Here is a 16,741-nt window from a genome sequence, read left to right as displayed (position 1 = left end):
TGTAATGCTTAAAAAAAGTTATTCAGAATTTTATATACATTTCATGTTATAAATGTTATTCATGTTATAAGGAAAAATGTATTAGGTTAAGGTGGTCTTGTTTGTTTTTATTTTCCAGAAACCAGCTTGAACTAGTACTTCTAAATAACATGGTACACTATTTTTAAAAATTGCCACATTCTTTTTGACTTTTGTTTTAAGGAAAATCTTTCTTTTTCACTTGGATGAGTTATGCTTACGTTAAAGCTGCTTACTCATGTTCGTGTTTGTTTTGCACTTTGGCTAGAGATTTTACTGCAGGACAAGTTTAATTTGTAAAGTAATTCAGAGAAAGATATCTGTCACCTTCACTTTGTGATAATTAGCAGCTATATCTTTATTTAATTTTTATAGGTACGGTATGTCATTTGTGTCGGGTATTTTTCAAGTCTGGTACCTTGGAGTTTGTCTTAGAACAACAGTGTTTTTAAGGTGAATTTCCACTCCCAAATTAAAATAAAACCGAACAGAAAATTGGCTAATAAATGTTTTTGTGCCAGTTTGCGAAAGATTTTTTTCATAAACTGGAATAGAGGAGCTTTTAATTAACAAAATGATAATTCATTTAACTATGGAATATTTTTCTGTTCTGATTTTTAAAAAATTTTCTTGAAATGGAAAGCCTGTGATGCAAGTTTATTTAATATTTCTGCAGGTTTTTCCTCCTAGAAATCTAATTTTTTTTTAGAAATAAAATTCGTGTTGTACTTTATTCTATCCCAGGAACACAGAACTCACCTAATTACAAAGTTTGCTTAGGTAGTGTCAAAGATTGTTGGTTTAAATTCACGTGAATATTGCATATGATTACAACAAATGTTGATTTGTTCCACTAAAACAGATGATTGACGATTTCAATGGGATTATAACTAAGTGATCATATTATATAATATTTTTTATTTACCCCAAGTTGTGCTTTTTTTTCTTTTTTTCAATCTGCATTGTTATACTGTTGGTATGTAGACTAATTTAAAAAATTACGTAGTAAATAAGCTTTTGTTGATTGATGGTACATGTATACTCTAGGTAAGTTTTATTTTTCTTGTATATGTTTTCTGAGTGTCCTTAAATCAATGCAAATAGGGTAAACCATCAATTTAAAATATTCTATTATATATCAAGAAATACTATCTTCATTTTTTTTCTTTGACTTTCAAAAAGTCATTTCCTACATTTTGTATTATGATATGGTTTTAAATAAGAGCTTGCAAAATTTAGCTAGTTACCATTTCTAAAAAAAACACCAAATGCCACAGCGCAGATTGGAAAAAAATTGGTTTTATGAACCTGCCTGTGGTCCCCTGTGATTGAAATTGTTTCAAGTAAGACTTGGATGGCAATTGTTTGACTATGAAAAGTATTAATAACCAACTGGCGAAGTTAAAGAAAAATTATTTGAAAAAAATTGATGATCAGCACTTATCTTTTCACAAAACAGTAGATGCATAGTGCATACTTTGTGTTTTGTAGAAGTCGAGCTAGCTTGTATTTGTAAACAAAGTTGATTTGTTTGTTGTTTACTTTGTAAATTTTAATTGTAAAGAAAAAATAATTAATATGTCAAAGACACTTTTGTGTTTATTTATTTAACTTTTAAACAGGAAGTACTGATCACTTCCATGTAGTTTGTTCATTTGTGCTTTACAACATATGTAACACAATTTTTTTTATATCAAATTCCTCTTTTAGTCTTAGAATATTAATCCAAATGTCTGTTGGAATTTTCTGTGATGACCCTGAAGAATTTTGACCACAAAAATTTATAAGATACAAATTTTACTTAATTTCTGAAAAATATTTTGGTTTTATTTAGTTTCAATATGAGAGATCTACTAGCATGTGGGGATACGTCCTATGTTACATTTGTCACAGGAGTGCTTGTTGTCATTCTCACACTGATCTATTTGTGGTGGGTAAGTGATAATTAATAAGTCCCCTTAAGGAATATCTTACTTTTTTCCACGAAAAATTTACTTATTGTTTTTTTAGAATAAAAGATCTGTAGGTGAATTGTCTTGTCCAGGATTGAAGTTAGAGGATGAAGAGTAAGTTATGGAGATTTTAGCCAGACTTGAAATTTTGTACAACTAGCTGTATGTTCTTTTTTCATCTTTCTACAACTTTAAAATCAAAATGTTGCTTTTCCAAAATTGTCAATTTATCCAGGATTTTAATGGAACTACGTTTTGTGTTTCTTTTTTTTTCAACAAAAATTTGCTTTATGAAATTTAATTTATGATAAATTTTCCTTTAAATATTTGAATTAAAGAAGGTTTCTTCAACATGTTTTTAAAATCTCTCTGAAGGGACATGAGAACTAATCATTTTCAGCAGTGGAGAGCACCTGGCTTCTATTTACTATATGCAAACAAAAAATTATTAAACTAAGAAAATTTATGTACATTTCATTGTTTGAGAAAAAATCATTGACAGAGAATCCAGAACAACGGCCAGGAAGATTAAAGAAACCATCAACAGTGTAGAACGTAACAAACACTTAAACAGCATCTCGTATCAACTTCCTGAGATTTGGTTACCAGCCCTAAGGAAGTTACCTACATCTAGGTCCGAAAATGTTAATTACCGTAATTAACTGTAATTATCAGCTCATTTCTGAATTTCGATCCTATGCAATTATATAAATACATGCTCAACATCATTTTACTTTGCCCGATGATGGGAAAAGGATCTCACGAAACGTTGCCTTCTAAACTATCATGCTCAAGAAATGATAAACTTTCCACAGTAATATGAATACTGAACAGACAAACCGAAATAATATCTTCAATAATAAAAGAAACTGATTAACATACCCCATTCTAGTCATGCTAGTTTAAAAAAGACATCAAGTTGAGAATATTAATAATGACGAAGAAGTAAAAACTAATGGTAGAATCAAACAAGATTTTCACTAATCCTTTTTTATTATATATTTATATTATTTATATTATATTGTGCATGCTTAGCTGCTGGTTCTAGAAAGACAAAGTTTCCTTTAGTGTAAGTTACAAATTCTATCTGTTTTTGTGTTTTGGTGTATGGTTTAAATTATGTCAATGTTTTTAGGCTGGGAAATTTAGGTTCGCTGTCCAAAGATGGTGGATTGCATGAATTCTTAAATGACAATCACAAGAAATTCGGTCCAATTTTCAGTTTTTATTGGGGTAAAGAACTGACTGTAAGTTTAGGATCACCGGCAGTATGGAAAGATGTTCAATCACTATTTGGTCGACCTGGTAAATTTATTTCCTGCATATTAACTTTATTTTGTCTGTTATATTTACAATACAATGTGCCATGCACCTTCTTTTGTAATCATAATATTACTTTAGTTTGACTATTGTATATGTATCATAAAGATTCCAAACAAACCTTTTAGTTTATTTAGTTTATTAGAGGAGTTTTGTCTTTTATAAATATTAAGTTATATAACTTTGCTTCCATATAGAATCAACATACTCAAGAACATTATTTCTCCATTTTTCATCCTAGGGTGCTAAATCATGACTCACTGGCATTAAAACTTTATAAAATGCTGGTTATTTTGTAACTTTTGTGCTATTTTAAGTATGGCTGTTCGAATTTGATTTACATGCAGAGAGAAAATGAACTATAGGCCGACTAAACCCCTTAAATCAACAATCTAAAGACCTGGAGATCAATCTTAAAAGCACCGGATAGTATGTGATGCTGTACCCTTTCCTATATTTAGTTAATCAATTTGGAATTTTTAAACCATTGTTTGGTGAGTTCAGCATTGACTATATGAATGGTCACTTGGGACGAAAACACAGACAGATACATGACAGACACTTCAGTTTCTCTGCCATAAAGAGTTATTATCACATTTTCAATGAGGTAAATATCTGATTTAAGCATGGCATACTTGAAATGAAAATTTGATCTAATAAGAAGTTTGCAATTTTTCAAAAAAATTTGTGGGCTTCTAAAGTGGTGCATTGCTTTAACCTTACATTTGTTCTATGTCATTGTGCACTAGTATCTCCTCTGTTTATAAGTGTGCAAATTAAGAGTTTTGTATTATAAGAAATATTTTCTGCTTTTCTTCATATTGTATACTTAAATATTAAATACTGGGTATTGCAGCACATTTTAATTTTGGAGTATTGCTACATTGACTCATGTGTTATGACTTTTTACATTTCTGTAACATTGTCGCTGGAAAACCATAATTGGTCCAATCTTTCAAAAAATGGCAATGTAACACAATACTGCATTTTAAATTAAAATTTGTCCATTAAAACACAGAATTATAAAAACATAATAATACCAGTCAGTGGCCCTTAGATAAATCTATGCGCTTGCCCATCCTGTTTATACCACATTTCCTTATTATTAAAAATGTCACCATTGCATTCCTATAATTCTTGTAGTATTGTGTTACGTAAATCATAAGCCTGTTCCATAATTTGACTTTGCAACTCATCTCACATTTCAGGTCAGTGATGAGCTTGTGAAGAGACTGTCAACATTTAAGAAGCATGAACAAATAGATTTAAGAGAACATTTTTTAGCTGCCGCAATCAAAGCATTAGTGAGAACATCCTTTGGTGACGAATATTTTAAATCGAATAAAGAGTGCATTGAACTTTCTAATGCATATGACATAGTAAGAATTTTTTTGTGAACTGTCCTTACTTTGGGCAGATTAAAGGTCATTTTAGCGATTTTCTACCTAATATAGTTTCGGAAATCTGAGACTACATTTTTAACTTTTCATTCAACAATATGTCCACCAATTATCTATTGTAACCAGTGTATAACTTTAACAAACTTGACATTTTTGTATTAACACTTTACAAAGAGGATGTTTTATTTGGTATGCATATCACTATCTTACCTCCAGGATAGTATTGGCTTCCAACTTGTAACTATCTATCTATGTCCCGGATAGTCCATTACAACGTCATCAATGAGCTTTGTTACGCAAAGTTTTTTCATCATAGAAAATGGCCACCTCAGTATTTAAACCCAAGACAACTTATAGTCATCAGTGAAACTTTAACTGATTGAGCCATAGCAACATACAGCCTACACTCTAATTTGACAAGTTTTTTATTAAAAAAAATTGTTAGCTCGTTTTTATTAATTGATTGATTCGCTGATCCAGAACGACGTGTAATTTCCCTTCTTTACGTGGTAAACCAATTGGAAGACTTGAATCTAAAAACTTATTTGAGGACTTATGATTTCGCTTTCTAACTTTTGTATTAGCAGTTTGCCAGTGTAGCTAATTTTAACTTAAGATATTGGCAAAATAGGATTCTAAGTAAATATTTACTGATATTCCCTGATAATACTCCTGTTGAAGCCAGGAAAAAAGAAATGCACAACAATAATAAAGCTTCAACTTTCTTAAATTTAAGTGTTTTTAGTGTTCTGATGAGATGGAAGATCGTCTGGTTGGTGATTTTCCAGAACCTGAAAGTGAAAGACAAAATTCCTTTGACAAAGGTGTGTACATCTGCACTGACACAACAGTAAATGCAGTATTAGCCAAGGGAACCAGCATAGTCCTTTTCAACCAATTTGCGGTGACTTAAGGCTTCGGTTTGAGAAAATACTCTTATTATATACTCCTCGAAGAAAAATTAATTAAGTTAAAGTATATTTTGTTTAGCATTAGCAATGATAAAAAGCAAAGCTATGAATGTTATTAAACAGCAAAAAGCATTGGAAGAAAAGACAACACATAATCTCCTGGATGTTATGTTAGAAGAAAGAGAATTGTATTATTGCGATGAACAGGTATGAACAGGTCTCTTGTATTTCCTACTCTATTCATTTTTTTAAGTTTATTTTAAAAATTAAAATTCAGGCTAACTATGTTTTTACAAAGATGGATTTTACCACCATCCAATTTTTTTTGGGGGGACTCGAAACTATTTCCGAAATTTTTGTAAAATCCTTATAATAAGTGAAATATTAAATAACTTCTGATAAAATTAAGGTGGAAACTTCAAACTTACAACGTAACAACTTAATTTCAGTCATTTAAGTCTTAAAAAGTTACAAAATTGATTTCCAGATTTTTTCAAATGTTTCTTCTGAAAATGAAGTGATTGCAATTTAAGTAGAGTGGTATTTCAGACGAATTTCAAACTTCTGACGACGATAGGGAAAGTGCTGACATCATTATATTGTATTGCTACCATTTTGTTTCTGTTATAATATATCACAAGTCAGTTTTTTTGGGAAAGTCTATAAAAGGCCCAAATCCTGAAATTATTCTCACATGCGGCTAAAACCTCTCAATCTGGCAGCTTTTATATTTATTTTTTAAGGAATATTTTTGGAGTTTTCATGGCAAAAGTCCCCAGTATGTATAAACAGGGTTAAAATAAAAGTTGGTGAAAATTATTATTATTTTGCAATTTGAAATTTTTATTTATTTAGTTAGTAGATAATTTGGAGGTTATTTATTTGGAGGTTTTCACACAACAGGAAATCGTGAGTTGTTACACATAATTCTCTACTTTATGTAAAACTATAAATCATATAACGGTTCCATTTATATAAATTTTTAGTCCTTGCGTGGGCATTTTATTTTATTTGTCAACATCCCGATGTTGAAGAAAGATTATTGGCTGAAGTAAATGCAGTATTAGGTGATGAAACAATTTCAATGAGTCATATGAAAAAACTGAAGTATGTTGCGTGAAGTAATAGATTTTTTATTTTTTATGATAATTAGAATGGACTTATGTCTTTTTTTGCATGAACATAAAAGGAAATTATCATTGAAGGTTTATTATATGTTGAATGTGACAAACCAAACTATCATGCTAAAAAAGTTGACCCTCCAATATTAATATGAATACCGTACATGCAAACCAAAATGATATCTTTACAAGTAATTAATTTGTTTTTAAAAGGTACACTCGGCAAGTTATCGACGAAACTTTAAGATGTTCCGTTCTTGCACCTTATGCCTTTCGATATTCAGAAGATGATATCTTAGTGGGTGGACACACCATTCCAAAATTGGTAATTTTTGTACCTGTTGATTTTGTTTACTGTAGTAAAAGCCTGACAGAATTTCAATAATTACCTTTTTTTATTTCTTCTGTTAAGGATTTGTTATATGGAGGCAGGCTGACTCAGCAAACAGAGCTTGCTCAATTGGCTTTTAACTTGTGTTTATTTGGAAAAAAAAACTAACTCGGTTTGGCAGGCTGCCTCTCAACAATAAAAAGGTTTAATAATGCACAACAAAAGAAATCATTTTTACAACAAGAGAATTTAATTGAGTCTGCATAAAAAAACCATCTTGTCTAAACAGACCAGCCTTCTTTGTTACTGTTTATATGGGGTTTTATTCACCCTGCTAGGCGAGATCTCAGCAAGCAAGCTAGCTTGCCTCTGCATATAAACAATATTTTAAATTCTTTCGAAAATAGCACTTAGGCGAGATGACGGCAGACAGCCTGGCCCTCCAACCGGGCTGGCTCAACTTCCATATAAACAGCCTTTTAGTAAACTTTTTTGTATTTAGACACCGTTTATAATCTCTTTGGGAACTGTACTGCAAGATAAAAATATCTGGCCGGAACCAAAAAAGTAATGTCTATTTTATATCCAATCTAGTTAAGCCAAACATGAAAAAGCAATTAAAATTAACATAATGACACATTGTTGGAAATGAAGTACCTAAAAATGAAATGAATGTTATTAATTTAGATTCGATCCTGACCGATTTAGTCCAGAAAAAGTCAAAGAACAGCCAAAAATGGCATTTGAACCATTTGGGTTTGCTGGTAAACGTAAATGTCCTGGTTATCGTTTTGCTTATTTTGAAACAACTGTTTTTCTTATTGATGCTATTCGAAAATTCAAAGTCAGACTAGTTGATGGACAGGATGTTACAATGCATCATAGGTTAGTTCAAGACCAAAAGAAATTATTTGGTTTACTTTGGAAGCACGTGAAAGATGTTTGTAGATAGTTTGAAGTTCATTCAAGAGCTCTTATTTTTTTTATCCTGTTTAAAAATTTTTTGGTGATAAATTTGTAATATTTTTTACTATATGTCATTTTAAAATTTATAATTTTATAACCATAACGCATATTTCCTATGAATCTGCAAAATTGCATTATTCGTTACCTTTACATGTATTCTAATTTGCTAATTGAATGTTTTGAATAGCTTTATGTACTTTCTAGTGTTTGGGAAACAGTAGCTATAACTAGAAGAAATGAAGAAATAATGTTTAAAATTTAGTAAAGTGCACGAATTCAATTTTTAAGTCCAATAATTGATTTGCTAAACGTATTTTTTCTTAGAGTATGCATAAAATACGTTAACTCTAATTTTACCATTGTTGTGATTTGGCTCTTCTCTTTTTAACTTCCAAACAAAGAAAAAAAAACATAACTTAAACATTTCTGTTCCTTCTCACTGCACTTTTGCGATCTTATCCTACCGGTAAAATATGTTCATTGTGTCACACTTAAATCAAATTTAAAATTTGTGATAATTGTTGGAACAGCTTAAGGAGAACGCGAGGTATAAAATGCTTATATTATTATGCTTAAAAAGTTGGTTAACAAGTCTTTGTTAAATTTTTTTTAAAGCTTTTTCCGTTCATAAGATAATCATATTTAAAGAATTTCAGATTTAATTATGCTGCATATTTAAATAATAGCAAATTTCGACATTTTGTGTCATCAGTCAATATTGTGGTCACATTCTTTGAAGTAATTTATTTAAAAAACACTTTTACAAAGCACCATAGACACAATGACATAATCGATCTATTTATTAAGTCTTACATAGATGTTTATTTCCTTTAAAACACATCATGAAGACAGCCAAACTGCTCTTAAAAAGCAGTCATGTTCTTGAAAAAAATTAAAATACCACAGAAAATAAACAGGTAATAATCTAGATAGTAACGGTTGTGTTCTTTTTTTGCAGCAAATATTTTTTATTCAGGTTCAGCATTTTTTTAAAACTAATCGTTAGCTCCTGGAAAAATCCACAGGTTTGCCCATCCTTTTTATACTGCATTGCGTGCTACTCGCGCAGCTAAGCTACCATTTTGCGTGACAGACAGACGACGTATACGGTATTTTAATATAAATATTCTGCTTCAAAATTTTTTATATATATTCCGCTTAAATATTTTTTATATATATTCCGCTTTAATATTTTTTATATATTCCGCTTCACAATTTTTTTATATATTCTGCTTCAAAATTTTTTTACATATTCTGCTTAAATTATTTTTTTATATATTCCGCTTTGAAATTTTTCAGGTGAAGCCTTTTTTTTATATATTGAGGCTAAGGGAAACTAACAATGTCAAACCCCTAACTAAGTGAAAAGTGTACTTTTAAAGTATATATAAGTTTATAAGCTGTTTATTTAAAAAGAAAATTTAGAAAACTGTTATTTTTTAGTGTCACAGAACTTCTACTCAAAAAATACTTAGAGGGAACCGAGGTATAAAATATAAAATTTCCTTTTTTATGCGCAGGTAAAAATTTTTTTAAAAAAAAGAACTCCAACTATTGATGGAATTAACACTACTTGTCTAACTGTGCCTGGTATGTTTTTTTATTTGTTGTTTATTGTATGTGACTAAAGTAATATGTAAAGTAGAATACAAACTTAAAAAGTTTAATATTTTTCCTAGATGTTTTATGAGACGGATTAAAAAGGCTAATAACACTTTTTTATCCTTTGATCTATTGAAGAAAAAGGACAATTGAAATGTGATTACAAAGTTTACCAGTAAGAAGCCGCCAACTCCACTTTACGGTAATTATTACAGGTATTTTTTTATACTGGAAGTCGTTTTTCATTTCTGTACGCCAGTGTTCACCGAAAATCACAGTGAATACAAACGCCTATTACAAGTACACATTTGGTGCAAGATGCTGTTTTAAAACTTCGATTTTTTCATAGCTAGTGTGTAAACGCTTATACAGCTTAAAGTTAAGTATATATGTGTATATGTATCTGAGTAAACATTTAAGTTTAAGTTTTAATTACGTAGCAGAAAGAAGGATCAGGTAAGGAAGCAAGAAATTTGTTTAAAGTCACCCAAAAGATAAAGCTATCTAATGTTTACTGTAGTTAGAAACTGAGTTTTTATGTATTTTATGCATTTTATGTTATAGGCTGCATGCAAGTGGGACATGTTCATCATTGTGATGTACATGAATGTTGTTTTCCATAAATAGCCATGTAAATAACAGAATCATATGAGGGTTATGACCTTTATAATCAGTACCCTCTCGTCATAAAACGAGTTTTCAACAGTCAGCTGTTTTGTTACTTAATCACTACCAGTGGTCGGTGTAATGTATTACTGTCTTCTCACATAGCTGAGCTACTAAGTTGTAAGTGATTTTATTCATCATATCAATTATGTTTTTATGTTTCAATTATCTTCAGTCATAAACCTATAAATCCACAAGAATCCAACTGTTCGCTAAACACAATTTGCTGTTTTGTGCAATAAATATTTCCTGTGTCTGTAGCACGAATTTTTTTACACACAGACAGACTTAGCTATGCCACTTATTTTAAAACAGTTGGGCCTAGTCATGAATATAAGGAGTGTTGTGTAGTCCTTTGGATTAGCTATTGGCTACTAAGGATATTGGTGTGCACAACTCAATTATTCACTGCACTGGCACTGGCTTCCTGCACACTTGCAGGTGGCTTTAGTTCACACTAGTAAACACTGCAGAATAAAGTCATTATAATCAGTAGAAGTAAAAACGACTACACGTTGTGTATTGCCTGATAACAAATCATATTTGTATCTGTAAGGCCTGGAGTTCCAGTATTATAACTAATAATAGAGGAATATAATGCAGCATGCATAATTTGCTATATCTTTAAGGTATTTCTAAAAGGTAAAAGAACATAATAAAATGTGTAATATGCAGCTTTGTAGAAAGCTAACAATATACATGTTGCACTTAAACTAAAATAAAATAGATTCCAGCGATTTCTGGGGAAAAAAGGCATCTATATATAAATCATGCTTTAATTATAACCTAATTTATTGCACAAAAGGGTGTGCTTGCTGTGAAAATTTGGCAGATATGAGCCACCATAATCATACTCCTAAATGTGAGGAGGTTTGTGGTGGACATGTGTGTCACTTTACAAATATAGTGCAGACTCCATGCAATGTATAAAACGAGGTGTTGTATATAAACAAAAACAAATGTCATGTTTAATATACATATAATATTTACTGTGATAGTCATAAGTAATCTACTTGCCTAGTTAAAGATTATGAATACATACGACAAACCTATTTATTATTTTTTGCTTCTAATATGATGTATGTTCGGTTTGCTTCTGTTTTGTGACTTAACAATGGCCAACATAAAATATGCACAAATAGCTAATTCTTCTATCCACTATAAGTCATTGAATGGAAGTACAATCCTGGAGATTATATTTAGGAAAATGGCCATTTTTGACTATCTCTCGAAATCTCTTAACAACATCACCTGGCCAGTACTCTGCAGCTGTGAAGATTAATATTTTAATTTTTTGGTTTAACCAAGGTCCTAATTCCACTGTGAACATTGACAGGTAAACTAAATGACGCGTCCAGTATGTGTGTTACTTAGATAAAAATAGCATTCTTTGTGGCATTCTTCACAATGCTGCTCTCTATTGTACTAATTTATGTCCGTGGTTGTAGATAAGATATTACTATATATACAATCTCTATTAAATTTCGTTTTGGTATGTGAGTCTTGTAAAAGATGACTAAGAAATCGAAGTGCACACTATACATCAATTCGACACTAGTCGATAAACTCGTGGAAAAATCCACCATGGCAGAAGAACAGTAAAAGTATAGGTTGTTTTAGGAGTTTTAATGACATCAGCAGTGCAGAAACAAAATAATGGCGGTCCCTAGTTACACACGCAAGAAATGAAGGCAGTTATTTCCACGCGTTTCCAAGATATTTTGCCTCAAACCTAAAAGTGCACTGCAATGGCTTCACCAACTTTAATAATATAATTGACGTCAATCTTTGTAATTACGTGATGTTTGAATAACTAATAAACAGGTCTTATTGATTTACTTTTTGAATTTGCGCAATCTTTAGAAGGAATAAACCTTCTCCTTTGAAAATTTCTGCCTGGTTTGGTATTTTCAGTCACAGAAAAATTTATAAGAGATTAAGGATTTACCCCTTTGCCCTGCCCTGCCATGATCACAAAATATAAAAATAAAATATTGGAATATTGTCAAACTTCGAAATCACAAGTACTAACGTACACTGCTGTACCACCATATTGCGCTACTTTAACTTCAAAAGAAATAAATGAAAAATATTTTTTACTACTTCAACATCAATGTTTTTTGTCTTTGTTTACTTATCTTGTGCCATTTCCCTTTGCCCTGTGTTGCAGTTTGGACACAAAGTTATCACCCTGCACAAAGTGTATTTGCGATAATAGAGCCTAAATTGCATGAGCAATATATAGACACCAAAACAGTAAAAAGTTATTTTTTACACCTTTGGAGAAGCGTAATAGTGTATCGGTTTAATGTAATTTCTAATTTTCATAAAATCTGTTTTACAGTATGAAATAGTATTTAATATCACACAATTTACCCCCTTGCATTTAATGTTTAGTGTAATCTCAATTTGTGTGTCCTTCCTAAGTGTGACCAGCATATGCATAATCCAGTTTTGACATCTACAAGATTTTTATAAAAAGATTTATAAAAAATAAAATTGTACTTAACGAAAAAGTAATTGTCGAACATGTGTCTAAATTCAGCTGTTGTATGTTTCATTGCATGCTAAAGGAGATTGTGACATTCCCATAGAACACACATTAATAGTAGCATGTATAAAAGGTATCTGATCGCTCACCATTGATGGCGAGGTCTAAAGCTGAATTTCACATGCATCGCAACTCTAAATTATGATTTGCTGCTTATTGTTTGTAGGTAGATTCGTGGTGAATTATGGCAACAAAATTGATTTATTGAAGGCATTAGCGTTGGTTCATTTTATTGACAATGTGTTGCTATGAAAAGTTGGCGGTAAGTCTTGCTGGCATCTATGCAGCATAGATAATTTGCAATCAAATGTTATGGAATACATCGAGACTTTTTGTCTGTGCATTGCTATCAGTGCAACTTGAAGTTATTTTTATTTTTCCACTCCTTATTAACAAACTTTGTGACTAACAAAAATAGAACATATAATGGTTTAGTATTTTCTTTTAAATTATATTTAGTGAACACGATAACTGCTACAAAAGTTCTTTTCTAAGATTGTAAAAAGATTTCAGTTTGGGGATTTTTTTTGGAAAAGATATAGGTTCTGTTTTCTTTCATTATTATGATTGCATTTCAAACAACCTTATTAATGATAATAGGTTTTTATTTCATTTGAAATAATGTCAGATTAAGGTTTGCTATTTTTGACTCGGTTTTGTGCAACTACAGCGAGAATAGGTGCTAAACTGGTATTATAAATTGCCACAAGGTGGCACCGTTTATTTCTATTGTGTTCAATCTTGGGGGTGAAAAACTGGAGCCGTAGATTGCACCAATATATAAAGAATATATCTGCATTGCATGCATATTTACAATCACGTATTTCTCTTCACTGTATCGCCGAAAGAAAGAAATGTAAAATATGAAATCTCTTGGTACAAGAAAAATTAAATTTAATATATTTTTGGTACAGTCAATAATGCGTATGTTGTTCAATAATTTGAACGGTTTCCTCTTATGAGAAAGGCTTCATCAATACAAATTATCTTCCGCGTCATTTGTATCTTTAAAGTATTGACTTTGTTGCTCCCATTTAATAATTTGTCTTTGGACACTTTTACGAATTTTTCTAAAATATGTGATGCATAAATGATTATTAATCTTGGTTTTACCAGCAAACACTTTTTACTTCAGCAACATATTTTTGCCTACTTGAAATACAAATTCTATAATTCTACGAATCCACTATCTTTTCGCATTTGATGAAAGTAGTTTATGTACTTTCATTAAATGTGAACAGATAATCTTACATAGCTGTTCTATTGTGGCTGTTAGGACATACCTATCAAGCATATTATCTCTCACTCTAAGATTTATTAATAACAGTATCATTCTTCCACTGCAGCTATTATTATTCCTACAACTAAGTATTCTTAGTCTCGACAATTGTTGGCATTCATCACCTTTATTTCACTCGGTCCATACACAATCTTTAATTTCTTAAGCTTACTTGTGACTCACAATTTCTCTATTTCCACAAATTTATTCTGAATTAGTTTGATCGTTAAAAATGCATATTTTTTCATCAACTTAAAACTATACAGAAATTTCTTCTTTCAAATTCATTAAATAAACGGAATAATTAACTTCATAATCTTGTATTTTTTTGATTATTTCGTTCTTTTGTGTACTTAAACTTCCAGCAAGGCTATACGCAGTGTATCCTTGATTTTTGATTGTTGCCTTAATATAGTTTTATTGCGCGAAACATCAACACATAGCTAGATGTAACCATACAATGCAGTCAAATGTAATGGTGTTAAGTTGTAAACATCTCTATGGTTAATGTTTGTTACATCATGACAACATAATGTATCTAAAGTTGCATTTCTTGCAGCAAGATGATAGTGTATATGTATATGATAGTGTATTTTTCACTTATACATCACTTCTGTGATTAATGAGAAGTTCCACCATCGATAAAATGTCTTCGGTGTTAAGTGCTGTCCACATCAATGGTGTTTATTCATTTTAATGTCTCATGGAAAGCATGAGACATGAAAATCTCTCTGTTTATTTTTTCTGATAGGGTTAATATTATGTCATGAAAATTGCTACAGTATTGCTTCAACATATTAGGAACAAAATTATGGAGAAAAAAAATTCAACCCATAATGGCAGCTTTGATGACGTCATAAATAATATCGCTAATTAGCAAATGTTATGCCAAAAAATTGAAAAAATTAATGTTTTATAAAAAAGCCATTAAAGAAGATAGAAATACACTTTCTCCTTCCTTTTTCTTATTTTTTCAAAGCTTATACTATGTACAAAATGAAAATAAATGTTTAAACTAACAATATTGTCTAAATGTTCTCCTACGGTGTACCAAAAATGAAATAAAAAATAAAAAAAATTGTAATGCGTGCAAAAACAAGAATTTTTCCTTCTTGATTAATTCTTCATAACTTTTGATTGAAAAGTGCTGTAAACTTCAATTTTCACTAAAATGTGATGAGTGATAATAGGAAGGTTTGAGTAGGAAAAAATCTAAAAAAATCCACTTTCTTCTTTGATGACGTCACTAATTATATCAAATTTATACATGGAACAAGGCAGAACAGTAAATATACCATTTAATTATCATTTCATAATACATGGCCTAGACTGTCAAATAAATGAACAGAAGCAATTCAGAAATGTTGATAGAACAGTTCATATACATTAGTGCTAAAAATGTAAAACATACTATGGCTTGGATGGAATAGGTACCACGAGTACGTAAGCGTTTTACGGCAGAATATTGTTTTCGGTAAAGTTAGTAATGTTTTTCACAAATCAACCTTGAATGGTCTTCGCAAACTGGATTACCACATTTTTGCATCTTGATTTTAACTTTGGCAATTTATTCTTCTTTGCTTTCGGCCCAGCACAAGTAATGTTTAACAGGCATAAGTTAGTTTAGGCTAGTAACAATTGGCTGTTTGCAGTTTACAAAATTTATCGCAGCGAAGACCACAAATGTATTGCTTTTTTGTCACAAAAATTATGGATATGGATATGCTATCCATTCAAAAATTGCAAGTTCAATGTTATTTATGTAGGAAAACTACGAACGTAAAAGTAAAATTATTAGTAACAAGACAGAGCAAAAAAAAGCTGTCAATGTAAAAATTCCTGAATCTGCGCAGCAGTCGTAAGATGCCAGTGGCAAAAGTACTGGACCGATGAAAAAAAAACTCTTCATCCAAATGTTCCCTATAAAGTGTGATGAAAAGTCATAAAATTTCACCTTCATAGCTCCAACCAGGTGCGAGAAATGGGCGTTAAAAAAACGCAAGGCGTTTAAGGGCGTTTTTTACTTAGCGCATAAAATCCCATTTTAAAAATACATTAAAGCCAATATGAGGAAAACCAAGCAGGGACAGGTCTATATATATTAGTCAGTTTTTACTGAGATTTAATGTTTACTTAAAATGACATGTTTCGTAGTGACTGGTTTACACACCGTGTTTAGGTCAAAATTTCTGCACGCTTTGAAAAAGATCTTGAGTATTTTAACCCTCGCCAGGAAGCATTTTTTTTAAGAACTACAAATTTTGGTGTACCACATGGCTTCTCTATACGCAGGAGAGCATATTTCAAAAGATATTTGGTCACCAGCCGAATAAGAGCTCCGTTTTGTAATATTTTATAAAATTTAAATTTACATTTTTTATGTGAATAAGCCATTTTTCGGTTTTATATAACTAACAAAAAATTTATAGCTTAGTGATTTCTTATTTTACTAGTTCAAAAATAGTACGAAAGTTTTTCTGCACAATTTATCTGCATTCTAACTAGCTAAAAACACATTAGAAACATTACAAAATCTACTTCTACCTAAACACCATCCATCGATAAACAAAGTTCACCAGAAAATAGTATTTTTCGAGGTCTTGTAAAGTAAACCATTCTTTTAA

General features: G+C 30.7%; 1 pseudogene; it reads left to right on the top strand.

The window, feature by feature from the left end:
• Positions 1-44: 44 nt before the first annotated feature.
• Positions 45-9,430, top strand: LOC130622618 (cytochrome P450 20A1-like; annotated as a pseudogene).
• Positions 9,431-16,741: the final 7,311 nt, after the last annotated feature.

The sequence above is a fragment of the Hydractinia symbiolongicarpus genome, chromosome 12 (assembly GCF_029227915.1).
Source record: "Hydractinia symbiolongicarpus strain clone_291-10 chromosome 12, HSymV2.1, whole genome shotgun sequence".
In the NCBI taxonomy this organism is placed as follows: Eukaryota; Metazoa; Cnidaria; class Hydrozoa; order Anthoathecata; family Hydractiniidae; genus Hydractinia; species Hydractinia symbiolongicarpus.
Note: the sequence above shows the minus strand (reverse complement) of the source record. Positions and strands in the feature narration are given on the sequence as shown.